This window comes from Rhea americana, unplaced genomic scaffold (assembly GCF_003343005.1).
Source record: "Rhea americana isolate MKP2758 unplaced genomic scaffold, rheAme1 scaffold_315, whole genome shotgun sequence".
In the NCBI taxonomy this organism is placed as follows: domain Eukaryota; kingdom Metazoa; phylum Chordata; class Aves; order Rheiformes; family Rheidae; genus Rhea; species Rhea americana.
In genome coordinates this window covers 78,427-106,361 of record NW_028186441.1, presented here as the reverse complement: position 1 = coordinate 106,361, position 27,935 = coordinate 78,427, and the positions used below count along the sequence as shown (strand labels likewise).

Genomic DNA, 27,935 nt, shown 5'->3' with positions numbered 1-27,935 from the left:
CAGAGAAATCAGGGACACATGAGACTTTTACAGCCTTGCTGTCTCAGGCACTTCACAGTTATTTTTAATACCATCTGAATAAGACGACATTCGGAAATCCCATGAAAACCCCTCCTGAGGAGGCAGGGCGCTGGTGCCGTTGTCTCTCGCGCTTTTGGATGCCAGAGCACAATTCACAACCCTCACACACGCACTGCCTTCCTGACATACAGCTTATACTGAATACATTATTTTTGGTCTTCTGAGCACAGTGATGTGAAGTGACCTACTGGTTAAGTGTAACCTATGTTAACAGAGCCATAGTCATGTTGATTCAAAATATCTTTCACGTGTGTCCTTTAGAAAAGGGTATTAGTAGACAACACCACCAGAGCAGGAGCTGCAGGTGCCTCCTAATACAAGYGTGTGTCGCATGCTGTACTTCTTGCGAGTCACCAATCCAGACACAAAAGTACGCAAATACAAGGGAATGCTACATTAGCCTTGAAAGTCTTGGCCCTCTCATACAACGGTCAGGTSGAGGTGGCAGTGCTGGCTATACGCACGCGCAGACTCTTACCGAACCCCTTCCACATCTCCCAGGAGGGAGCTCAGACACGTACCAGAGAAAGGGCAGATTCCATATGCAGAAGTACTCCTGGGGCCAGAGCTGAGCTGTACCAGCGACCGAACCCACCGGTCGCTGGCCAAAACAAAACACAGTGAGAAAAGACAGCTTTCTAGTTATCTCAAAACAAAAATGGAATGAAAATGAAAAGGCAACTGAAGTAATTCAATTTTTCCTAAATTGACGCTTCACTTCATTTACAGGCTTATCCCTTTAAATATGTATCTGCCTTTTTAAAATGGAAAAAAAAACCTAATAAAGAAATACTTCTAAAGAATTATAAAAAAAATCTTCAATTTTTTTTAAAACATATCTTCCAATTTGTTTATTGATTAAATAATTTTCAAAGTTCATTAGAATACCTTTAGCCACCCCCAACTTATCTGGGGAGCAAGCAACAACCACCCCCAATTTGATCAATGCTACCAAGACTGTGCTTGTTTTGCATTTTTCTCTCATCTGAATCTTCTGAGTTTGCCAGGCTGGTCTCAAAGTCTAGGACTGCTACTTCTAGAGCCCAGTGGCAGCTTCTCACTATCCCTCGTGGCACACAGTGGCTTCCAGACAAGCTCACAGCAGAAGGAAAGATGGAAAAGACAAGACAAAGGGGAAGCTGAGTAAAGGTTTTGCAAGTATTTTTTTTTAGATGGCTTAAACCTAGAGAAAGAGGCAGGGAAGTTAACATCACTCACTATTCAAGACCTGGAAGTAATTTTAGACTAAAGCTCTGAATATGCAAACTCCGTTTCTTCAAACCGGCTGGTAAACAGATGGGGAGATGGCAGGATTCTCAGCCGCTTCTGGCTGTTGGCCATTCAGCACGGGAAGGAGGGGGCCACCACGCACCCAGTGCTCAGCTGGATTCGCTTTCTCTAATAAGCGACTGGACACGGTGTGTTTTTGACCAGGACCCCTTGGCAGTAACAAAACCCCTGGCCTTCTGCTCTCCTGGAGTGATGTCCAGCACTCCAGGGAAGCTTCTGCAAACTTTTAATTCTGACTGATCCAGAAAGCTGGAGAAGATCTGAGCAGCAAGTAGCTCCAGGGGCACCCAATTCCATACACCCCAATAACRGGCTCAATACCTCAATGCTGAGCTGCAGCTGGCAGCAGGGCACAGCACAGGGACAGCCCAGCTGCCTTGAGAAGCGGAGTCATTCCCCCCACAGCAGGTTCTGGGCTTCGGTGCTCTACACAGGCACGTCTGCAAAGCTCATCGCACTGCAGAGCTTGCTCTGACCCAGCCTGCCTGGGACCCAGCAGCACACAGTTCCCACTCTCTTTAACAAGACGCCAACATTGCCAAAGACCAGCCACAAACATGCAAAAATCTGTGCATTGGCACACTGGTCAGGCACACAAGGTGACTTTGTCCATGCTCTACACACAGTAGAAAGCGCTATTCCCTCTGCCACAGGTGTCTGTCTGAGCAAATCCAGGCATCTACTGCTCACAAAGACCTCCAACGTTCATTCTCCRAGTAGCTTGGGCAGCAAACACTCAAACCGCCAGCTCAGAGGTAGGCACTGCAGCATCTATCAGATAAAGAATCAGCAGGAAACCCAGCTCACGCTGTAATCAAAATGAAGTGATACCACAGGGCTTAATAGTTACTTCAGAACCCTTAATCRCATCCCACCAGCAAAGCCCTCCTCTTCCCCGCCTGCAGTACACCACCCAGCCCCACAGCCCCGGCCAGGCACTCACCCCCTCGCAGGCTCTGCGCCTGGGCAGGCTCAGCTCGCTCACCACCCTGGCTCCAGCACGCTGCCTTAGTCCTGGTTGATCCCACTGCGCCCACACCTGGTATGTGACAGGTTCTRGTAGCCCAGGGCTACCTCCCCCTTGAGCAAGCCTTGCAGAGCTCTACCTGCACAGGGCTCTTCATGCTCTTTGCTCAGCACCAGGATGAAGGCAGGACAGGAGCTGGGCTCAGGGAGCTTGTAGCAGTCCTGGGGGCTCAGGGTTTGATAGGACACAGCTGCGCTGTAGCTGTTTATCTGGGCACCTGCTCAGTGCCATGCAAAAACGCTGGCCTGATTCACAGGCTCCCATATTCCCAGGCCTTTCTGGCAGGTGAACGCTGCTACTTGCTTGTTATTAAAAATAATCACTGTCAATTGATTTTTCCCCCCTGAATTTTCCGTTTGGTTCTAACAGTGGCAACAAGCAGACTAGGCTCTCCCTGCACACAGAAGTGACAGGAGAGACTGCAAGGCCTGGCCAGAGGCTGACGCTGCTCCAGTAAGGGTCTCCAGTAGCTCTAGCGATCCCTAGAAGATGGACCCTTAGTTCTCCTTGTCCTACGATCTTAGGCCTATTGCTGGGAAAAAAACACCCTCGTCTCTAAAGAGATTCTTGGTTATGCTGTCTTTACAACCCTCCTCTCTCTAATGAGATCCAGGAAGCAATACTGAAATAGAGGTATCTTTTTCTTTTTTGGTACCGTTTCTTCACAGACCAGTGCAAACAAGTCAGGGATAGGACATGACACCAATAGAGTATGGATAAAAGAGGACATAATTCCAGCAAGCCAAGAATATATGCAAGAAATAACTGTTATTTCCACTAACAGAAGTGTTTGTTACTACAAGGATGTTTCAGCTCTTCAGTTAGGAAACTTCCCAATGTTCCTCAGAGAGCTCCAATCCATTCATGCCTCTCCTCATACGTATTTCAACAGTTTCCCCCTAGAAAACCACCAGTTTGGAAGGCACTTCCCTGTTCCCTGGGAAAGCTGGAGCATCTGCCAGGGCAGCCCTTGGAGACTGACGCCAGAGAGCTCCGCGTGGGACTGCGGGACCCCGCGCTGGAGCTCAGCTCACAACCCGCCTCCGATACTGCACGTTTCAGTCCGCTACCTCTGAATACGGCACTTGCTGAGACTCAGCAAGGCAGCAGAGCTACCAAGCAGTGTTTAGCTTTCCAGGTTTGTAGTTGGAATGATGATTCTCATCACCACTTGAATTTAATTTAAATGGTTTGCTTCTGCTTTCATTTTATTGGCACCCATTATATCCCCCTTGTACCTCTGGCATTTCCTTAATAGTCTTTTGACTCATCTGCTCTCAGGAGGAGAAACATTTTTTACAAGAACAATATGAAGTAACAGTTATAAAATCTGTAGCCTGGTGATAAATGTTAAGGACTCATATTCTTTTATTGGAAATTGCTGTCTTTCAAATGTTTAACAGATTTGTAAAAATAATTTCTCCAAAAGGTTACGGTTCTATTGAACTCCATTAGAGAGAGGCTGTGCTCTAAATCACGCATCACATCCAGGAGACTGCAGAAGGGGACACACCAAAGTCATAACTTTCTCCCTTCATACACAACATTACTTGGCTCCTCTCCAGCATTATTCTATTTCCAGGACACTTTCCTTGACCCTTGGGTCCTTCAGCCACAACAGAGGGGCGCGCCTGCCTGAATCGAGGCGTGAAATTATGAAAGAACGGGCCTGCGGTAGCTCCAGTTGTGCTAAGACCTCAGATGTGAAATCGCCACTTTTTTTTTYCCCTTCTCCTCATACTGGCCTGTCGCATGCCGGGCGGAAAAGATTGTATTTATCACCTGTCAGGGTTTGGCAGAGCTGAGTTACGTGGAGCAGGACAGCATAAAATTATCATACACAAGCATGAAATTACAAAATCGCTCGGAACTGAACAACAAAATTATTTCATTTCTGAGGGAGGCCATTCCATTTTTTAGTCATGACACCTCAACTGCCAAACTTTGAATTGAAATTGAGTGTGAGGTGCATGGAATATAGACAGCAATAACAAGCAAAGGCATGTAAACTAGCCATGCAAATACACTACATTAATGGCCCCAGAAACCTCCCACAGGAGATATGTAACTAAATAAATGTCACATGTCCCAATAACTCAACTTTTCTTATACATTGTGAAATGAATTATGCTGCAATCGGAGCACAGGCTGCTCCTGGCAATGGGATTCCCGTTTGCTTGGCATTCTCCTGGACTGCATACGTTTCCTGCTTTTCCTCTCCCAGCAATTATTATTGGAGTTGCGTAAACACTGCAAACATTTGATCATCAGCTGGATCTGAAGCTGCAAGAAGCATACAGCAAAGTAGAATGCAGCTTCTTAAACTAGAATTTTGTGAAAATATATCCATTAACAAACTTCCCTGCAGTTGTTAATATGTGTAAGGCAGCACGGAATTCTGTTATCACATCTCATCCAAACTAAAAAATCCACCATACCTGTGGAGAGGAGCTAACATTTCTATACTACTATTGCAGGCTGGTCTCAGGGCCATTCTGTATCCACCAAAATGTCTTGCAGAATTATGCAGGGCTTACTAGACCACTTACGAAAGCCAGACATCATACAGGCAGGCAAAATCACTGCTCTTTCAAGTTAGCTTTCTCATCAGAGAAAGCTCAGTTCAACAACTCTCACTCTCTCAAGGAGCAAACATTGGCAGTAATTGCACTGAGGAGTAGAAGAACCGTTCCATTTTATTGCAACTAGTAGCATCTTGATGACTGTAGGCAAGACAGTCCCAGAGGAGCAATATATTATAAACACTATTTGTGTCAAAGCTTATTGTGTGTTTGTCTGACTTTCCTGGGGGATAGGAGCCCATAGTGTAAATAACATGGCACCTTCCCAGCCCTGGCTGATGCGTGGCTCCAGGTGCCTCGCACAGTGCTGATGCAAGCACGCTACCTGCACGAGCATCTCCCTTCACCAGACTGTGGTCTGCAGCAAACTGACTCCGGAGAGCAGGAAGGAGCTTCCGGACAGAGCCAGCGGTTCAATAACCGGTTCCACTCGGAAGGAGGCACCGCAATCCATCACGAAGGGAATGGATTTGTCAGCTCCTTCTGCAGTACTGATGGGCTGTGCAGGGTCTGAGCAGAGCAAACCAAATGAGATGTTAAATAAAATTAAAGACAGAGTGAAATAGCAGTCTGRGATTAGGAGAGACACCAAGCTGCCTCCCGCCAGCCCAGATCAACCAGCCCCAGAGGCACTGGAGACTCCTGCCATTCTTCCTGCTGTTTGCATCCCAGCCTGGCCTGCTGCAGCACATGCACTGGGGGCCAGGATTCACAGCGAGGCAGCTGGAGAAGCCCTGAAGGCGCCTGAGGCRCTTGGGCCACCCTTAAGTGCCAAGGGCATTGCAGTGTGTCCTGCTGGGACCCAAGGAAGGTACGCGCTGAAGCCCTTGCTGCTGGGTTCACTGCAAAGCAGACAAGAGGACAGTCACTGAGCCCAAAGCAGGCCTGGCACAGGAGGCACCAGGGACTCCAGAGAGGCTAAATCAGCTGCTGAAGGGATTCCAGCCAGGAAAGCTTGTCCATCTTTCCCTTTGCATACAAACCTTGACCTTGTCACATCCTCAGACCTTGGCCACAATGGCACTATTGCTCTACTTCAAAAAGTCTTGCAGAAGATGTAACCCTCATGGCATCTCCCTGTTTTAGTGGCCTGGTGGCACCGTGCTCTTTCAAGCTGCCGTAGGGCAAGGTCAAGGCTTGCTGTACAGTGAACTGCAACTCGTTCCCTATACACTCTTGCAAGTTTTAATACCAGCTAGATACATCTTTCCGCAATCCTGGAAATGTCCCGGTGTGCTTTTTCCCATATGTGCCAGCAGTGAGGACTGGGAGCAGGAGAATTTGTTCCTGCTGTTGAAGACAATAAATGAAGACAATAAAAAATCTATCAGACTGAGAGACAAACACAAATAACAAGGCCCGAGATTAGAAATGTTAATTTTTCAAGTCCTAAGTGGACAGAAGCTTTCCCCAGGATAGTCTCTCCCAACAGGAGAAATATCAGTGTCTGCAGCCTTGCCCGCTCTCAGCTGGAGGCTGACCCTGAACTGAAGCAGAGAAGTGGCTGCAAGTCAATCTGCCAGCAATTCCTGTGGTCCAGGCACAGCTGCACTGGTCCCATCCAAGGAACAGCAGCTTGAGTATTTCAACTTGCAACAGAAGAAACCTGAAAGGCATCCTTCAGGATATGAACAAGATGGCCCTGTCCCACCTCCCTTTCGCCATTCAAGTAGTAAGGCCTGCAGTCAGATAGAGCTTTCACCAGGCTGAATGTCTCTGATCCCTTTAGAGAACATTTTGGTCTTAGTGCACTGATATTTACTAACCACTGTTCTTCTGCTCGACTTGTTTTAAAATATGAAGAGAGATTTTGTAACGATCAGAATTTCAAATCTGAACCCAAACAGTATTTGGAAAGCGGTGTTATGCAATGGAGATTTTTCAAGAGAAAAGATATTCCTAGTGATTTATGATGAAGGAAGCAACCTGGCCTTTGCTTCTCTCAGGCAAGCCTTTGATGCCGCCCCTTTAATCTTTAGCCACCTGGTACTAATTATAACTGTAAGATAGTCTTTATATTTAATTAAAAACAAGGAAATGCTTTTCCATATAATGAGATGCCTCAGGCAATAGACCCTGTGTTCTCTCCCCCACCAAGTTACACTCTGATATCTATCCCTTCTAGTTTCCATTTAAACTAAAGCAGTGTCTCATCTGTTGAGAAACCAAACTGTACCTCCTCAGAAGAGAGCCCCAGTCCACCTGCACTGAGCACAACGTCCACCCCACATTCTCCAGGGCATTTCCACAGGTTCTTATCAAAAGGTCACAAACAGGAAGCAAGGAGCATTTTTCATGAGAGACATGCTGAATTACAAGGTGCAGGGCTGGCTAATAATTTCCACAACAGGCTGCCTGGAAGCGGCTATGATTCTGATCTGTGGATTTACCTGCTAGGAGTCACCTGGAAACCTCTTGAGAGCACTTTTGCTGGGGTCTGTTAAACCTAAAACAGGGGAAAAGTGCAGCCCTGCAGGTGGAGGCAAAATGAAAAATCCAATACACAAAGTGAGGTACAGCTAGGAGCAGACACAAGGGTAACAGCATCTCACTGCTCTGTAACAGGAGGAAGACCAAGGAAGAGAGCAGTCTGCTACATAACAAAAAGGGAAAGAAATCGATGGGTAGTGTGGAAAAGCAAGCACTATTGCCTTTTAAAAAAAAAGGTAAGCTGTGATCAGATGGCTGGCACAATTAGTACAAGGCATTGCAAATGCGGAGCTGAAATCTCAGAGTTGTTCCGGGTTGTCTTTGAGGACTTGCGCAGGATGCATGCAGTATGAGACGATTCAGAACAGCAAACATGGTGCCTGTTTTTGAAAAGAGGAAAGAAGAGCCAGGAAATTATAATCAGTTTAAGTCAGTTTAACTTCAGTTCCCAGAAAAATATTGGAACAAATGATCAAACAAACTATTTATAAGCACCAAGAAGATAACAGGATGAGTAGCAGCCAACATGGGTTTGTCAAGAACAAATCGTGGCAAACCGATCTAATTTTCATCTGCGACAGGGTAATAGGCCTTCCAGATAGAAAAGAAGCAGTAAGTGTCATATCTTGACTTTAATAAGATTTTTGACACCATCTTATATGACATTCTCACAAGCAAGCTGAGGAATCGTAGTCTAGACAAAAATACTGTTTGGTGAGTGTAAAATCAGTTGATAAACTTCAGTCAGTGACTAGTCATCAATGGTTTTCTGTTGAGGTGAAAGACTGTAAAAAATAGGGTTTTATAAGATCTACTCTATATCCAGAGCTATTTAGCATTTTAGTTACTGACCTATATGATAGAAAAGACTATAATTATTACATTTGCAAGACTATGATTACTAAATTTGCAAGCTTAGAATGTATTAGAGGACAGAATTAGAATGCCAAAGGTCTTGAGAAATGCTACAAATGATTTGAAAAAAATAGGAATTTATCCTACAGACAGAAAYGCAGAGTATAGCCCCTGAAGTTCAGTGTAATTGGGGAATCACTGGTGGTACAGGAGAAAAGAACCCATGAGATATTCGAGATCAGGAGYTGATCTTAGGTCAACAATATTGTGATGCTCAAGGAAAAGCAGACAATTTCCAGGAACTTATGAACAGGAACATATTCTATGTGAGGCATAGGACATAATTGTTCTGACCAACTCAGCAGTGATTAAAAAAGCAGCTGAAAGACTCTTTCAGGTTTGGTGAACTTCGGCCTATAGGATAAAGTCAACAAGAAAGAAAAGAGAAGGAGTAGAGATTTGGACAGGTGTGGATACAGGTTTGCAGAACCCGAGTCTTCCAATYTGCATCCACCATGAAAAAGGGACACTATCAAACTGAATAATAAAGCACTTCAAAGAACCTGGACAGCAAGAATAGCAGAGGAACAGACAACAACTTTTGTATGCAATGAATTTGAAAAGATCAGGATCACTGCCATAAAGAGGAGTCAAATGAAGTGTACAGAAGTCGCCAAAAGAAATGGTACAAAAAAGAGGCCCTGAGTGACTGTTCTTTCTTCTGACTCAGGACCAAAAGGGCTTTCATTTCAGATAAGCAGATGGGGCAGATGCCCTGCCTATCCACCATGTCCTRGACAGGAAAGGACTAGGGCCAGCTGAAGTTTCAGAAAATATTARTTGAAACATTCACTTTGTTTTTGTTGTTTGGAAGGTCCTTTATATATCAAATTCTGACTTTGCTAGGCTTCTGTTCTGCCCTAGAAAGAAAACTCTTTTGAAATAGTGTAACCGCTCATGAAATGGAACTTGTCTTATTCAGCCAGCGCTGAAGGGACTCAGGCTCAATGCTGGACATAGCTGCCCACAAAGCATTGGGCTTCTCCATCACCTGTCTCCACCAAGATCCCCAAAGGACACATAGAGAACTTGCACAGTAGCCTGGTAACTGCAAAAGGATTCACTGCTCTTCTTGGCCTCGGTTAATAGCCTGAAGCCCTTACTGATGCATTTGTCACTGAACATCCTCACAAAGCAATAGAGGCAAAATGATACTCAACTAAAGTGAACAATAGGAAAACCTGTCACAAATGCCTGAGCCTGTGGTGCTTATTTCATCCAAAAGACCCACACAGCACTGAATAGGTGCGGATCTTCATGTCCTTCCTCCTTCTCTTAAACCTGCTCCTTCACAGAGCTAGGGAAGACCACTAGGCTCATACCGTGAAAGAGACCTTGTCCTGCATCCCTTTGTTTCACCTATAGTACTTCTTCCAGTACAGCAGGTCTGGATTAGAAAGTGAGCAGTTAGAGACACTGTGACATCTCCTAGTCAGTTGGTCTAATACGTAATCACTTTTCCTGCTGCTTTAATCTGGATTTCACAAGCTTCTGCTCCTTCTCTCGGTACCCCTTTCTCTAATTGTTCCAAAACACTGGTACTTGTACCGCGCATCTGGCAGGCAGATACTCAGAATGCCTTAGACTGGAGCRGAAAGGCTGAGAGTCAGCTCTGTGTCACAGACAGTCCCAGTTTTTGGACTGATSCGCACAGTAACTCTGTGCCAGACTGCACAGAGCTTTGCTGCATGTTACTTTATTGCAAGACTCCTGGGATAGTACTCACCCTCCAGAGAGTGCTCCCTAGGCAGATGTTGCGATCCCCACGATGYAGACATAATTATTGTAGACCACAGTGAACCAAGTGTTTCTCCCACTTTCTCCATCCAGAGGTCCTAAGCTTGTCTAGAGACATCAAAGAACAGAGAAGACCTTTGCAAGCAAGAAGAACCAGTCATTGCCAGCCTCCCTCTCTCATAAGCACCATTCACCACTGTAGGGCTCTGGCACTTCTGCTTTCTTAAATAGCCAGTCCAAAGAAAATTCAAATGAGTGACAGYAAAAAGCCTGTCTCATCATGACATGGAGAAACCAGAGGTCTTTGGGCCAGCAGCCTCCTCTAGACATGCAGCTAATGGCCTCTAGGCACCAAACCTTTATCACTACCTTTTGCGACAAGGCAGAAACTAATACAGAGCTTCACATGCACACATCAAGGAGAAGAGAAAAAAACACAACAAGCAAAAGGCTGGCAGGCCGTTTGGTCTCTCTCCTTCAATCAGACACTAATCCAGTGGAAAGGAGCAGCCAGTGCTGAAGCTGAAGGGACAGAAAAAAGGTSAGTAGGTAAAACAACTTCAGAAAAGAAAAGGGTTTGTTTGCAGTGGAACGCCTTTTCTCTTTGTGCTGCAGATCCCAGACCTGCAGCTACTGGACACATCTGGCAGGCAGAGGCACATGCAAAAAAATTCTGATGTAATCAGACCACAGACCCTCTTCCCCCCACCAAAATCGCCGTCTCTAATAATCCCAGCCAATGCAAGTACTCTGTATTTAGCTGCTGCTAAGGCTCAGTGCAGATGTGCCAAGGAGAGAGTGTCCACAAAGAGTTAAAACCCTGCTTCACCAGACTGTGAATTCTCAGCGAGTCTCCCACATGCAGCCAAACAACAGCTTGACATTTTCCATCCTTCACGAGAAAGACAAAGGCGTGAAGATATTCCCATGATTCCTTTCTGCATGCCTAACTATGAGCTCAGGTGCAGCAGCATTTGCCCTGGACCGGCCTCATCAACATGAAGGGCGAACTCATCGTTTCTGCATCTTTCCTCGCCACTGCTTGATTAATTGGCTCACAACGATGCTGGCTGAATACCTAATGCTTCTCCTGTCCCTGTTCTTTCTTCACAGCCTTTTGCTGCATTTACATATACTTTATATTCCATAATTTTCACACACACAAAAAAAAATGGGAGCACATCTCAGTAATTTGATGTAATGACGGCATGTCACCAAAAAGAGGAATTAGAAAAATCTGTAGGTATTTAATTTATTCTTGTTTTTTTCAAGTAGATCTCTCTGAGAAAGGCATTAATATTCATGTGCATGAAAAAAAGTACTCTCGAAAGGAAATTTCCAGCATTTTAGTTTAAATTAAATACATTTTTAAAGAAACAATATTTAACTAATAATGCTTAAAGGCAAAATTAACAAATGTAGTAATTTTTATCTACAACAGTAAGGTTGTGTCACAAAGGTTTCCAGTAAAACTGCCCTAACAGGAAAATAGCATACTGTTTTTCTGAGGAAGGATTCAATGAGTACAAGATGGAGCRCATGGACAAATGAAAGGGCTTTTACATTACCTTGTCTGTAATTTTTGTTTAACAGTATTCCAATAATTCATCATATTTGAGAGTTTTCAACGCAGTTCTAAGCTGCCCAGTCCCTGCGAGCTCACCCTCWGATGCAGAGCGTGCATTTCATCAGGACTCGAATGCAAAGCCTGCGGATGCTGGATTTGGAGGGTTTCTCTTAGTTACACAGGAGAAAGTGACAAATAGAAATCAGGTAATTTTGTAGAAACAAGCCAGCACAAACTCTCCAGCAACAGATAGAGAACAACTATTACACACAGTAATTCCCCCCAGTTCATTCCTCAAATTCTGTTTTCAGGACCACGTTAAGTAGAAAAATTTTAAATATAAAACAATAAATGTAACTTTTCTTCCCGGATTTCACAGAGAAAGACAGTGCCGATTAGTAGAGAATAGCAAAGATATTTTAAGGTATTAAATTGATTTTGAAGGAAGATAAAGGAAAAAAACTACGACAGGGAAGTTTGCAACAGCTGTCGGGTGCTGCTAGCCCAGAGCCGCGCTTCCCCGCAGCCCTGCTTACGCCGGGCCTTGGCGGCTGCATTTGTAGTCTACAGGGGTGTCAACAGACCTGTCCTGAAGGAAACCTAGCAGCAGAAAGGACTCGCAGGGAGGGTGTCAAAGACAACCACCTTCAGCGGTAACACCCGCACGGGTCGACAGCGCGGGTCTGAGCAGCCCGGCCCGGGCACGCTTGGCCCGAGACCCACACGCAGCTCAGCAGGACGCGAGCGCACGTCCGCAGGCAGCTCCTGAGCGCTCCGCTCAGCGGGCTGCGGTGGCCGTCGGCTGCGGCGAGAGCAGCCGGTCGGGGCCCCGGGCAGCCTGCCCCGCGCTGCGGCCCGCCTTGCTCCTTGGGGGCCTACACCGATCCACCGGGAAAAGACGCTTCAGGGATGCCCATCCTTGAAAAGGAAAAACAACCTTCGGAGTAGGAACAGCCTGTAAATTCCTCCTCGCTGAGGGCGCAGGAGCTCGGGGAAGCCGGGCGAGGGCCGCCCCGAGGCTGGCGAACCCGCCGTCGAGACGATGCCGACTTGCCTCCCGGGAACGCTTTCGTCCTCCTGTCTGCCACTGCAAAACTGTCTTAATCCGGTCTTCAGGAAATAAAACTTCCCACCCTCGTCCTGGCCCATTACAAAAAGATTATCCCCCGGATTAAATAAAATCATAGGTTTTATTTCTCGAGAGTGAGAGCCTCAGCCTGCCGGAGCGCCAGCGGCAGGGGCTGGATAAACGACGGGAAAGGTCCCCCGCCGGTGAGAGACACCCCCGGAGCGCCTCCCCGTTCGGCAGGGCTGCTCAGGCCGGCAGGAGCTTCGGCAAGGTTCTAAATTGGTCTCCTGATAGTTTATGAAATAACTTTTTTTTTCCTAAAGTACTTCTTGATATTTTTATGTTTATATATTTTAACTTAGGATCGGACTCATAAAAAATACATGAGGAGTAAGTGGTTTCTGCAAATGTTTTATACATGATTTGGGAACAGATACTATTCAAAGAGAGAAAAAACCCTCCTTTTTATGCCAGCCTTGACTAGGATGTGGCAGAGTTTAGGTCAGCTGTCAGACCGACACACAGGAATTGAAGGCAGAGAGGGAAGGCGAGCGCCTTGCACACGGATAACAGGGTCCAGGAAGCGCGGCACTGCTCCGTCGCCGCTCGGTGCTGCCGGACGGCCGACGTCGCGCGTGCCGAGATTTACGCCAAGATCTCCAGCACGCGGTGCCTGCCGTGCGCCGCGAGCACGCTGCTAGGAGCGGCGCGAGCCGAGAGAGCACCGAGGCCAGCGGCCGCGGCGCTCCCAGGACCAGCACTSACACCCTGCTTCCGTACCCGGAGAGGAGCGCAGGAAAGGGGGGGCCCAGGGAACGCGCCCCGGCCACGGGGACAGACCCACGTCCTCACGCCGCAGCCACTCCTCCCGCCCCCTCCCAGAGACGGGCTTTCCCCGACGCCCTGCAGACCTTCCAGCCACAACACGAGCTGCAGGAAGAGCAGCGCGCTTGCTCCCGGGAAAAGCGACCCAGAGAAACAGTATCCAAGTCAAGGGCAGAAACCACATGCAAAGGCAGAAGCAAGCAAGACCTGTCAAAAGGACCTCATGAACCGGTCTTCTAATGCTGATGAGGAACACTGCAGCAAAACCTGCTTGTGGGAACTGAAGGGTTAAAGCAGTATTTCATTTGCTTCCACCGCTGTAGCATATATTATCCTTTTTGATGGTGTAATATGATGCAAAGTTTTTTAAATGATACAATTGTATTCTATTATATTCCACTCTTCAGGGAGATTTTAGGCTCATCTTTTGCATGAATGATACTCGCTCGATGCATTTCAATACTGACACAGATAGCACTGTAGGCACACACAGCAGATAGGGTTGTATCAAGTGCATACATAAATGCAAAAAATATGGCAACATGAGGAAACTCTACATTTTTTACTATATAAAAGCAGAACACATGTTCCCAGATACAGTGTGCAGGATCTGAAAGATGGAGCTACTGTCTCCTTCAGATGGATTTTTATAGGATTTACTTAAAATAAAATCTAAGCAGGGATTCTGTGCAAATTTTCCCCTTTAGAGAACTGAATTGTGAATCAAATTTTGCCTGATCCACAGATGAAAATCAGTTTGGGGGTTTCTTCTCTGGGTCTCTGATGAGCATTTGTCCAGCTTAACTGAATTTAGCATAATCTCCACTGAAATGAGGCCCAAGGGTGGCAAAACAGGGCACGCCGCAGGTCAGGAGTGAGAAGCACTGGCAGGGTGCTTGGTGTCCAGGAGGCCCAGGCAAGCGCGGCCACAGGAGCAGAACTGCAAAAACAGCGCACAGCGCCAAAGCAAGAAGCACAGGTGCGCTCGCCAGGACGGAGACGGGAGGGGTGACGCAGGTAGCAGCTCCAGGGCTGGCATCCACGCTTAGGGCCAGGGCTGGAGAAGCACAGTGTGCCAGGAGCGGGGGCAAGGCCACAGAGAGGCCAAGCGTATCACGCTCTTCTCTCTTCCGTCCTGCTACCTGCCAAGGGGTCTCGGGGGCAAGCAGAGCCTCCTCCGTCCACGGCTGAGCCTGGGGAGCGCGCAGACCTCCGCAGCAGGCAGCCCAGCACCGCGCGGCGCCCGCTCAGCCCGGGGGTGCCAGCTGGCAGCCCGCGCTGAGCCAGCCCGCCAGCCTCGCTGCCCGCGGCTGCCAGCTGCGTGCCCAAGAGGAGTCAGCTCGCCAAGCCACCAGTGCCAGCCCCACGTCCATGGGAAGCCATCTCGCCCGCCCAGAGGTGCCAGACGCCAGCCCAGGTATGCCAGCTGGCAGTCTGGGAGAAGACACCCCGCCAGACAGCCCATCTGCTCCGGGCACCCGGAGCACGGCCACAGCCCCAGGCGGGTGGGGTAGCCCCAASCGCCCACGAGGGGCGGGCGGCCGGAGCCCCCTCCCCACAGCACGGCCAGGGCACCAGGAGAGGGCAGCTAGCCCCCCGAGGTGACCTAGTCCCACCCCAACGCCAGCACATCAGCCCACCAGGCAGGAGGTACCCAGGAAAGGGATGCTGAGGCGCTGCTCCCAGTTCCCAGACCCCCAAGGAGGGCAGGCTCCTGTCCAGGCAGAGGATCCAGAGGAAGGGCAGGATCCTCAGGGCAGAGGCAGCGCCTCGCACAGCCCGGGACAGGGCAGCCAAGCTGCCCAGCGTGAAAAGCACGCATGAAAGGATGCAGCTGGGAAGGGCCCTTCATTTAAACATCCTGCTCTCTGCTCCCGTTAACGCACTCGTGGGGCTGCAGTCAACCCTGGACAGACCCACAGGCGCGGCAGAGGCCAGCCGAGCTGACACCGCACTGCTGGCCGCTTCCCAGCCCACCAACGGCCTGCCCAGACCCTGCACGCAACGCCTGAGCGCCAGCGCCAGCAAGGTGCGCCGAGGCGAGAGCAGGTTTCCCGTGGCAGGCAGCACATTCCTGAGCAGAGGCCAAAGTCCATGTGGGAAAGTTTTCCCCAGGAGGAAGTGGATTGTTTGGCTGCTATTGACATCTTGGAACAAGCCGGAAAAAAAAAAAAAAAAAAAAAGAAAAGCTGAGAAGGGAGAAAAACCATGCGTCCCCTTGGCCTTTTGGGGCATTTCTTTTCATTCCTCCCCCTTTTCTCTCCTGCCTCTTTCAGGCCCTGCCATGGAGGGAGTGTGGCCACCAGGACATTCATCGGGCTGGAAGCAGAGCTCGCTGCCCCGTGTGCCGGCAGCTCCCCGGCAGCTGCCCGCTGCCCACCCGGGAAGGCAGGTCGCTCACGGCCCCTCACCTGGCCCACGCTGCTCCTGCGGCTGGTTCACGTCCMTCTCGAAGAGGTGAAGAGCTCACGCCCCTCTGCAGGAGGGCTAGGCGCCCTCACACTCACCCTTCTCCCGCAGGAGGCAGGACGGCAACGAGCCTCCGCCGAGGCAGGACCGCCACCCTGCCACCGCGGCGCCCGGGCAGAGGGGCTCCCTGCGGCGGGGTCTCTGCCCTGCAGCGCTCCGCGTGCGGCGAGAAGGAAGGACGTTGTGAAGGCTGCTTGCTGCCTGCGAAGGTCTTAAAAGAAATTATAGCCTGCATAAAAATATTCACTCCAGCCAAGGGCCTTAAAACATTCCCCTGAGCATTGAACAGTGACTGAAAGTATATTACTGTGCACTTAAGGTTACTGTAGTAACCCAAGGTCAAATAGCAGAGTGTTATATCCAGATGACTCTGGGACGGATTTGCTTTAGTGCTAGATGGTAGCAACAGGAAAGGCAGAGGAGGTTTCACCAGCCGTTGGAACCTAACTCTGGATTTATTTTTGGTAGAGTACAATTCTCGTTTATAATCCCGTGTTATTGCCAGAACTGCAGTTTGATTAGATGCTGACAGACACCAGCCAAGTGCACGCCTAAAGCCGACTCGCTCACGAGGGCGGCGCATCGCCCGGAAGCGCCGGGCGCGGAGGGGAGCCGGGCGCGGAGGGGAGCCGGGCCGCGGGCGCCCCGACCCGCACCTCGCCGCGCTCTCGGGAGCGGCCGCCTGCCCCGCGCAGCGCAGGAGGCCGGAGCGGCACCGCGGGCTTCAGCTGTGCCTCATCCACGGACAGCCCCAAGTCTTTTCTTGGCAGCACCCTCTGCGTGGGAGGGAGGGCTCTGGCTGCAGTTTTGAGCACCTCACCTCACAACCAGATGCAGGAACCTCCATCCCCACCACAACAATCTGAGATGCGGGCAAAGTTCTGGCCCTTCTCCGGTGCTACGTGATGGAGGGGCCGTTCCCAAGGCCTCCCGCTGCRAGTACTGGCAAGCGCCGGCCTCCTGCAGCGTTTGCTCTGGATGTCCCCCCACGCCAGCACGGTGAGCCATGCAAGCACGCGGGGCCCAAGGGGAGCGTCTGGGAAGGGACATCCTTCCCAGGATGATGAACACTGCTCCGGGAGTGTCAGGAGCACCAGGAGATGAACACTGGAGGGGCATCCTCACCCTTTCAGCAGGGGCTGGCAGCAGGACGCGCTGACCCCAGGCCCGGGGGAAATGCAGCCACTCAGAGAGCCACCAGACCAAACTGCACACTGCGGGACCCTACCAGCACAACAAACCCGAGCTCCAAATCATTTTCTTCCTCCTCAAAGCATGCCTCTCCTGGCGCATGGCTTGACGTTTAGAGATGATACAGAGGGGTGGAAGAGATGTAATATTTCTCTCTCTCAACTTCAAGTTCCCATGAATTTAGAATTCTTTTCTCTGAGGGGCTAATTATATAATTTCAATGTTTACTCTGTACAGACGGATCTCTTAAGATGGTGCCCTAGGGACTCGAGAGCTGGATTTAAACCCTAGCAAGGTAGCACTCACCGGATAGCTTTATGGCACGACTCACATCACAACCAACGCTCATTCATTTGTTTTGGCAGGGTATCTGCTGAGGGTTTTTTCTGTTTGTTTGTTTTCTTCCCCTCTGCTTTGAAGAAATCAATGAGGAAATGAAGCATCAATGACCAATAATCAAAGACAAACAAACTACTCCGTGCTCATCTGTGCTGTACCAGCCATCAACACAAAGCTCCTCATCCATCCCCAGGAGGTTCAGCCACCTGAGCCAAACCGTGTCATTCCTGGYATTTCCAGGTGCGCTTGTAGCACTGACCCTCGGCAGCTCCAACCTCACAGCTGTGGTTGCTGCTGTTCCTAGGAGAACCCATCAGTGCCAACGGGCACCCAGGCCCAAGAGCCCTTCTGTGATCTGGCCAGACACAGGATAGCTCTGGGGTCTTGAGTTCACATTTCAGCTCACAGGACACTGCCCAGCCCCTTGATTTGGGCTCTGCCCWCAGCCAAATCCTTTCTCCAGGCCTGGAGACATGTGCTCCCCAAGCAAGGCTCTGCCGTGGGGAGCTGCCCTGCCCCACCTTCCCCGAAGCCCGGGGGAAGGATGGACTGAGACTGATGGCTGCTGACAGAAGAGGATGATTTCCTGATGGGCAAAGGCTCCTGAAGAAGGCACGCACAGCTGCCAGGGACATCCTTCCTGGGGGCCGCCCTGGCCCTGGCGACCCCAAGGAACCACCGGTGCATCGGCAGCCCTGGCCCCCGCAGAAAGCTCCGAGGAGGAAGGGGCTCGGCCCGGGGCACGCGCGCACACGGCCCCAGGCGCTCGCACACCGCCACACGCGGGCACAGCTCCTGCCCGCCACGGGAGCCAACCTGGGAGCACGGTGCTGCCCTGGGACCTCTGCTGCAGCCCCCCCCGCCACTGACCAGCAACAAACCATCCGCAGCGCAGAGCAGGGAGGGAGAACAGTTCACACTCCTGCCTAAAATACACAGTGTTAGGAACATGTCATTAGACTTCATCCTTCTTCTCTTTTCCCCTCGGGAATACATTTCCCATAATTACAGGACTGGATAAGCTGTTTTTGCCTCTCASTGTTCACAGCTATTTATATTTAACATATTTAGACTCCCTGGGTCAGAAATGGAAATTATTCTGCACCTAGCTCAACCTTAAAGTTACAATCGCTTCTTAGTAACCAGAGGCTTAATACAACAGGGAAAGCTTTCAAACCTGCACAATTAATTTAACAAAACAAAAAAAGTACAGTATGGGGGAAACTTTGTTTCATTTTTCCCGTGAAAACAGGAGTGAGAGCAAAGGCATCAAGATTTTTCATTTACCAAGTTCAGAATTCTCACAGCTGTGAGCTGTCCCTTTAACCACTGCTAAATTGTTTTCTGACAGCCCTTGCTGCAATTTTATCCCTTGACATTTGATTTACATATGATCTTTAAGCACTAGCACCGCTGTAATAGCTATTTGGTTAATATTCAAATCACTCTGTGATGTCACATACCTTGATAGGTCATTTCACTCCTGCTTGGCAAAATGCATGTAAAAATAAATGTATAACTAATGAAATAAACTGATTAAGGAGAGAAATCAATCGTTTTACTGCTGTAGTGAAGATCTAGCAGTTAATTTAGCATGGATCTGCAAGGGTGCACGTTAATAGAACAGGCTCTCATCTAATTGGTGCCACAGTAAATGAAATACAGTAATATTCCATGATGCATTGGAAGAGTTCACTTCATTTTCTCTGCTCTTTCCTGATAACTGTTTACAGCACAGCRGATTTTTATTTATTTATTTCTCCCTCCCAGCAACAGAAACTTGCAGGTTCCAGTGAGCTAGGTTAATCTACCACAATTAGCAAGTCTAAATCCTCCTTAGAATAACTTCTTTAATCAAGTTCTGCAGGGCACGGGAGCTATTTTTATTTGTTCAAAGCTTTTAAGGATTCCTCCGGGTCGCCGGGAGCTGCTGTTGCCTTGGCGGAGGTCCCGAGCCCCGAGCCGCCCCGGCCCAGCCCGCGCGCCCCCCGCCCAGCGCTGCCTGCCCGCCCGGCGGCGCGGCCCCGCCGGGAAGGGGGGCAAAGCGCCCGCCTTGGGACACCCGCGCTGCCTCCTCCTCCTCCTCGCCAGTCCCACGCACTCTCCCCGCAGCTGCCCCGGCTCACAACCGCTTCGCTCTTCACTTCAATTCACTTTGCCAGCCKAGTCCAACACCCTGCGCTTCGCTCCTGAGCTTTCGGGCGTCTGCGGTCTCATTTCTCCATTTGCCCTACTTACGGGTCCGCTGCTTTCGGCCCAGCCTCTAACACCAGGGAAGGATCTGATGCTCCCAGAGCAGAGAYCGGGGCTCTACGACCTACGGAGGGTCGGGGCGAAACCCCTCCGGCGTGCAGAAGGATGCCCCTTCCCTGTGCCCGGGCCCGGCTGCCGCAGCCCCGCACCCCGCCGGGCACGAGAGCTGCCGTCGGCTCCCGACGGCCCCGGCCCCGCGGGCACGGCCCCGGCCCCCCAGCTCACGCGCGGCGCCTCCCGCCCTCCGAGCCCCGCTTGGGCAAACTTTACAGGGACTTCCAACCGCTCCAGTAAATAACGAAGCTCCAGAGGCTTGTGTTAATTTCCCAGACATTTAATCAATACGATGCTGCCCTGTTCATTACAGCTGTCAAAAATATGCAAAAAGTCCCATCTGGTCCTACCAGGTAGAGTCTGAAATCTCTGATCTAGAATAATCAGCTGACTGACTAATTACCACACCCCATTTCTCTTAATTTAGGGTCATCACATTAAGAATGAGTTACCACCTCAAGTACAATATAAAATATCTGAGGAATGCCATCTTGGAACAACCTGCATTGACTAGCAGTTGCTAGTCCATGTTGAATAGAGAAGAAAAATAACAGCAACTGGTTAGTCTGAGGGCCAGAGATTATCTGCCAGGCTCTCTCGCCACTCTACAAGAGTCTCCCTCCGCCCCTAAAATATTTAGCTCTATTAAAAAAAATAGGGAAAAATGATCTATACAAAAGCTTTGCATAAAAAAGTGATCAATGCAAATTCCTCTGAGAAAATTGCACCAACAGATGGAATCAACCCATTTCCAGCAAATGCCTCTGGCTGTGCAGATGGTAATTATAGAATGTATGTAAATATGCAAGCTCTAGGAAGCATAGCAAAATGCACTGCTGAATTTAGGCATTGTAGGGGGATGTCTACTTTGGCCCTTCCCGGGGCCCTTTGGCAAGAGGAGTATTGGAACTTGGAAAGGTTTTCTACTACATCTGTACAGCCTAAACCAACTGCCAGCATCCAAACACTTACAGTTTTTGCCCTCCAAATTTCTTTTACGGAAACTTTTAAAACCAAATCTATGTCATACCCTAGTTCTAAGATCTGACACTACCCCCAGAAAAACAATTATTTAGGTGGTTGATGTCTAGTTTCTGTCTGCAAGGAGGTACCTTACTTGGTTATTTTCAAGTCATAAGTGGGTTCATCCCTCCCTTGCTGTCCCAGGAGCTGAGATTACTCCAGTGTGCTGCACTTTAACTGGTGGGAAGAGGTCATGATCACTAATGCAGACTCGTTACGGTAAAGCATCAACAACTGCCCCAGAGAGTCCATGTAAATGCATGGTRAAGCACACGGGGAACCTGCCTCACTTTTAGCTGCAATTACAGTGGTAGCACACATGACGATGGCAAACCCCTCCTCCAGGAGACCCCCTGTACTAGGGACAAGGAAACTGGGTAGCAAAGGCTCACTCTGCAAGCTGCTCTAGCTTGTTGCCCTGTGCAGTTCACAACAAAGGTTCTTAGTTCAACTTCTGTACACAACTGGAAACATTAGCAGCCTTACACCATGAAGGAAAACGTTTCCGCAGCAGGAAGCTCTCCTCCAACCTGCAGCTGTACCGGAACAGTCATTCCCTGAACACTGCAGCATTGCACAAGRAGAAAGGGAGGAGAATTAGAGCAGACCCAGCTGCACATTCCCATCTCAGGAGATGATGACACTTTGCATGTTACTGTATGGCCACGTACCCAAGATCTGCTACCCCTCACCAAACAGCTCTGGCCRGCTGTGCAAATAACCCATACTCAGCCTGGGAAGCCGAAATGCCACGTCACACCACTGGCAGAGGGAAAGGAGGTTCTGGAGGGGAGTTCTGCTCTCTCACCAGATTGCTCTGTCACCTTAGCGTGCACTACTATTCCTGCAAAACAGCCGTCCTGCTGGCTCAGATAAAATGCATTATTTTGAGATCTCAGCTGGTACAACACCAGCTCAGCTTCGGGAGAAACTCTGCACTGCTGACACCAAGGGGATGTCCCTGCAAGTGACTGACCAGTGTCTGCAGCCCTTCTCCTGGGAATCCACATTGTTACTGGGAGTCTCCAGCACACTCCCTCGCTGCAAGAAAACCCTTCATGTTTATGGACCTTCTCTTTCCCCATAGGAGAAGCATTTCAAGTAAGAGCTACCTAGAGCCTCAAGATCTTGCACCCTACACCTCTCCTCACGGCTGGCTGAGATCATTCAACTGGTGTCACAGGCAGACACACGAAGAAAATCCCTGACTTTGTGTACGGAGTTCTTGTCTACTGTATTTCCGTAAACAATTTTAGCAAGTAAGGCTTGTTCTAGTAGCAGGCTTTCAGGCTTCACAAGTAGGCAGTTTGGTTAGAGAAAAGTTTTTTTTTAAAAAAAAGGGGGGAGGGGCTTGACAAAAATCTCTGGTAACTCCCCGCAAAGTCAGCTTATCTGACGGCCAAAGGCAGCCTGTGCTTTTACAGCGCTACCTCCCCAAGCAGGGAGGTAACCAGCCCCGCAGCACAAGGCTGGCGCCTGCCCCAGAGGATCAGAGCTAAAAGCAGGGTTCACCTTGGCATCAGGTGGCCCCACACGGGAAGTGCTCTTTTCCCTCAGAGGAAGCATCCCATTTCTTTTCTCCTGAACTGCAATATTTCCCTCCTTTGATGCTGTTCCCGCTGTTGTGATAAGTTTCTATGTTTATACTCTTTTGCCAAAGATGCAATTTTATGGCACGTGCTGTTTCCTGTACTGACATAACTGTTACATTATTTTTACTATTACATTATTAGTTATATATATGTACTAAATCTTTCATTTTTTTCACCCCCCTGATATTTTCCAAACAGTAGACCAAGCCAGCTGACGTCATGCTGATATGTAAAGGTTTGTAAGGAGAAACATTACAGAAACATGTCATTCACTTGCAGGACTTTGGAACTAAGCATGCTGATGGGGAAGGGAGGCATCTCTGCCCACTCCCAYCTCCAAAGACAGAGGCCACCAGAACTGCAACTCCTCAGCCTGTACTGATTTCAGCACGCTCAAATGACCAGTGGTCATTTGGGTTCTTCCAGCTTGATTAACTCCTCTTCCTTTCTGCATGGGCCGTCTTCTCCGCCCTCTGTGCAAACACGATCCCCTCCAGGATCACTGGCGCATCATACTGTTTTCTTATTTTTCCAGTTTGGTGTCTATTTCGTGTCTATACAGGCTACTGTATTTTTATTTTATGTTGCTGTTGACACTTTTTTTCCTTCCAAGAGAAGTGCTTGAAGAAGAAGTCTGTGGTAAAATGTTAATTGGAGCCAAGTAATTAGACAAAGATAGTTAGTGATCTCTCCAAAGCAATAAGCTTTTGGTGCTTTGTTTTAGTGCTATAATAATTACTATCATTCCACAAAGTGCTTCGGCATTTGACAAGAAGAATCCACGTGTGACTGAATGCTTCCCCCAGGACTGATTGCACAAGGAGGGGCTTGCAACTCCAAGAGCACTTCACCCACTGCATAGCAAGCGTCCTTCTCTGACTCCTGCAAGCAGCAGCGGCACTTTCCCGCAGCCCTGCTGAGCTCGCCCCCGACGGTCACAGGCTCCCCTTCAGCTCACGGCTAGACTCCACAGACACCTATTCCTTTGGCCTGTTCCTAGGCTCTGGGGCCTTGTCCTGCTTTTCCTATATGGCAGTATACATTCAGATTAGCTTGCTAAATCCAGTCTCTCTGTGTTTACACTAGCATAACTAGATTCAGATTTATTGCTACTTCCCCACCACTCCCCTTTAAGTCAAGGCTTGTCGTTTCTTCCAGCTCCTCTAGCTCCAAGGATGATGAACTCCACGGGCTAGACAAAAGCCAGACAGAGCCTTTGGGTTGCTTGTTTATGCAGTGCACACACAACGTAAGAATATGCCCCCATACCAGTCACTGCACATTCTTTATGTTTACAGAAGTCCCTTCAGAACCAGACTAGCCCTGCTCATGCAAGAGCAGGCTGGTAGCAAGAGGCTTACATAGCATCTTAGCTAAGTGAAATACCCCTTTGTTTGGCTTCAGAATTTTCAGCATCTTTAAGCTATTTTTTCATTATTTAAAATACAGTATTGCAGCCAGAATGACCTGTTGCTTGAAACTGTCTTAGCCTTTATCAAGAAAATAATCCTGYTCCATTTCTCTCCTCCCTGTTATCAATAGGTACTGATCAGCAACAGCAACACAGAAAATCCAACCAGCAGTGTCATTGAGAATTAATTTTCCTAACAGAAAATCATCAGGAGTTATCTTTCTGCAAATGTAAACACTGATATAATTGCCTTCACTGTGTCTTTACACTGTGATTCTGAAGGAGAGGGAACTCCCTACAGCCTCATTATGCAAACAGAACAAGCCCTATACAAGCTGCATATAGAATATGCAAATCAGGGTCTGCAGAAGATGGATGAATGGAGAAGATTCCCAGAGCTGGGATCTGATTTCCTAGAAGACTAGCTTCATTTTTGGTAGCTTAAGTAGCACTTCAGAACATTCCTGCTGGAATCACTACTTCAATCTTATAAAAAAGTATACTTACATGCTGAGGGTGTTTTATGATTTGCAGCAAACCCAGGTTCCCAGATACATGCCAGGCTTTCTCAGCTGCTGCAAACAGGCTCCAGGTTAATGGAGGTAACCCAGCCACACTTAAAATAAACGCTTTCCTCATGATATGGTGTTGGAAGAGATCGGRAAACAGGAGAGCGCTTCTAACCCCCTGCTCCAGCCCAGCCTCCATCAACATCTGCGTGAGCACTGAGCCGGCCAGGGCACGCCGCCCAGCCTCCCGGGGAGCTGACCGGCCCATCCACGGGCACTTCCCCACGAGGTGGAGGACCACTCCTCCCAACACAGCCCACTCAGCAAACCACTCCGGACTCCCTGGAGCCTTCCCTGGAGGCATCAGCTCCCTGCTGGCCTCATTCAAGCAGGAACAAGCAGTCCAAGGGCAATGACCGCCTCCAGGAGGGACCCGCGGTTCAGGCCATCTCCCCCGGGCGGATTTCAGCACGGCTCGGCAGCCAGGCGGTGCGGAGCACTCTCATGCCTGGCAGTTTCCTTTGCTGCAGCAATGAGCGGCTGCTGAACTCCAGCCCAGCCCAGAGCCTCCCTGCACCCCAGCTCTGTGAAACAGGAATAGCGACCTGGTCTGGCCTTGCAGGCTGGCCAGGCGAACAGGGGTGGCCGTGAAGGCTCTGCCAGACCCTTTGCAGATGAGCTGCATGGCCAAGGCCAGCTATAAAACCAAATCACAGCCTAGGTGACGGTCTCAGGGCCAGCCCACGGCAGAGTGGATCAGCCCACACCTCCTGACCCCCCCACAGCACCACCAGCACCAGAGACTGGGATCCCTGACACAGGATCCTGGATGCCGTGGCAGTACAACTCCCTCTCCTATAATATTACATTTATTTAAAAACACACACACACCACCCAACAACTTATTAAGCAAACACCATCCAATAGATCTTACCAAATGAATACACGGGACACCGTTGTGCCTGAAACCTGTTAGTATCGCAGCACCAAAGTGTTGTACAAGAGGAACACAAAGGGAATTGCACTCGTACATGCCTCCCTTGTGTTTAATACATTAGCTTTCTATCTTTTCATCAGCAATCGCAAACAGATTTTCTCAGCGTGAGAACTGCCATGGAAATTGAAAAATTGTATAGCAAACATTTTTTTTCCTTGATGCCCTGTCTAATTGTGCTGTCTTTGATTTTATTAATCTGTTTTTATTAATATCCTGAAGGCAAGAGGAAAAAAATAAAAGGAAGAGCTTTTACTATCTGAAATGGCTGGTGATGCTTGTGCTTTGTGTCTTATTAAATAAGAAAGTTATATTAGTATCTAGGACTTTGGCACCTGTCCTTCTGGAAGAACAAGGAAAAGCCTTTTTAAGTGTCCTCTTATTGCTTGGATATGGGGCCAAGTACCAGCCTTGCAGATTTTCTGCAATTTCTCTAGAGCCATCTGTTGCCTGATAGCAGGAGAAGATGCTGAAAAAAAAATAAAAAAAAAAAGAAAAAAAGGAAAGAAAGAAAGAAAGAAAGAAAGGCACCCCGGGCCTGTCTCAGCTGCAGCAGATTTTCCTATGTACATCCCTGCCTGCCTAGACTGACTGTCTTCTCACACTGTACTTATCATCCCACCATTTTTAGGTATCTAAAAAATAGAAGCTTCATGAAGTTTGTACAGAAGCTAATAGGTTTTACCTACAAGTGACTACGCAAATGATGTACCAGCATGTATCAAGAGCTGCTTTTCAAACACCAGTGAACTCCCGGCAGATCTCAGACACGACTGTGTGAAAGTCTCGCCAAGTGGCCAGTTTGAAGGAAACCACTCCCCCTGCCACCCAGTATCTAGACGACCTCTTCTGAGGTCAGCCTGGCATTAAYAGCAATGCTATCGCTACTGCTCCGTAATCCGCACAGAGTCATGCCAAGAAGCCTCACCTAAAGTTGGGTGTTGTTAAATTGTACGTAAACCTGTAACAGAGACTGCCAAGCAGCTTACACTCCCGAAGCGGAAAGGCCGACAAAGCTCGATGGAAAGGAAGGCTATAACCCACTTCACAAAAACGACGCCAAAGCGTTCAACGCCAGCACCTTACGTAATCCCTAGGAGAAGCTGGAGCCCTCCCGCAGCAGCGTGGGCGCAGCACCTCCACGCGGGACGGCTGGCAGAGAGCCGCCGCGACGGGCTCCGCCGTCCCCGCAGCACGCTGCCGTTCTGCCGCACCGCGCTGGCCGCGCCTCCCGTTCAGCATCACGGCTGACCTCTAATCATTTTCTATTTCACCATCCAGCAAGGAGTAGACTAGTGTCTAGGTATTAGAGCTAGCCGATGTCCCTATCAACAGCTACCGTGTGGTTGTTCTCAACAGACTGCTACTCCTTTATGCTTCTGAGATAGATGCTAATACTGACGCCATCAGCACAAACAGACTGCACCAACACGAACCACTTTACCTCAAAGCCAACTGCCCACCTTCAAATATTTATCACATAAAGCACGGCTTTTGTTTWCATGTAAATATATTAAAAGAAACACAAACTTTAACTTGCAGAAGTGCATTTTCAATTTCAACTTTCTGGCCTCATAGACTAGCAAAAACTGTTCCATCCCAGCAAGAAATTCAGCATACTGGAAAACACAATGGAAAGATCTCTAAAGGTGACCACAACCTAYGGACCACCACAGCCTACAGAACTGTAATCCAGATTTTAGACTACTGAATATCTGAAATTGGAAAGGTTTTTTAGGGTCATTTCTAACGTATCATTTCTCATTGTTCAAGATCAGCGATGCTTCGTAGGCACAGCACAGAGCTCTAGGGCGCACGTTACTCCCCAGCTCTCATTCCATCACCCACAGAATCCTGCCGGGCCCSCGCTGGGGTGGGCACAGTGGGGACAGCCCTCTCCCTCACGTCCTGGGAGGTACTGGGCTGGCAACGACAGGAAAAACAATAAACCGGGCTTTCAGCTGCTGAGCAGGATCTTTATTTTAATGGCGAGATGTGTGTAGTAATAGCACATGTGGGATTATTGACATTCACTTTGTACTTGCCTGTAAAATGCACTGACACAGTATATTGCACGGTCAATAGGTCTTTAGGGTTTTTCCAGCAGTATTAAATATCATTTTATATGACATGCCCATGTACCTTATTAGCTGTTCTCATGCAGAAGATCAAGATGATGCACTGGAAACATCAGAGGCCAGCCCGGGAGCAGCCATAGCTGGAGCGGGGTCTGTTCGGGGAGAAACAAAGAGGAAGATGGGGTTTTTCTGGAAATTGCCTGCTCACAGCATTGAGTACTTGGCATGGAAGATAGACACACAAAGATAACACACACTACCAGGGCCAGCAYTGGCCAAGTCTTGCCCATGCCACAGAGCAGGCATTTGCTGCCCTGCAAGCTGCAGGGCCAGCTGCCTGGACCCCTCCACCTTCTGCCCTGGTACAAAAGGGCAACACCTCACCAGTCCCTCTAAGACACTTGCAAGCCAAAAGCTACAAAGCCTGGGGGCTCACCAGCTCTCACTTCCATCTTCCTTCTCCCTCTCAGTCTCCCCACACTTTTCCCTCTGTCTTTCT

General features: G+C 49.0%; 1 long non-coding RNA gene across 3 annotated transcripts in view; it reads right to left on the bottom strand.

Moving 5' to 3' along the window:
• Positions 1 to 27,582, bottom strand: part of LOC146592847 (uncharacterized) — a 71,102-nt gene extending 43,520 nt beyond the window's left edge. For 2 of the 3 annotated variants that reach the window (XR_014896514.1, XR_014896515.1), the window contains exon 1: positions 24,363 to 24,579. This is a non-coding gene — a long non-coding RNA (uncharacterized LOC146592847). Of the gene's footprint in view, positions 1 to 24,362; positions 24,580 to 27,500 lie in introns of those variants that run through there. The other variant, XR_014896516.1, reaches the window with a different exon arrangement.
• Positions 27,583 to 27,935: the final 353 nt, after the last annotated feature.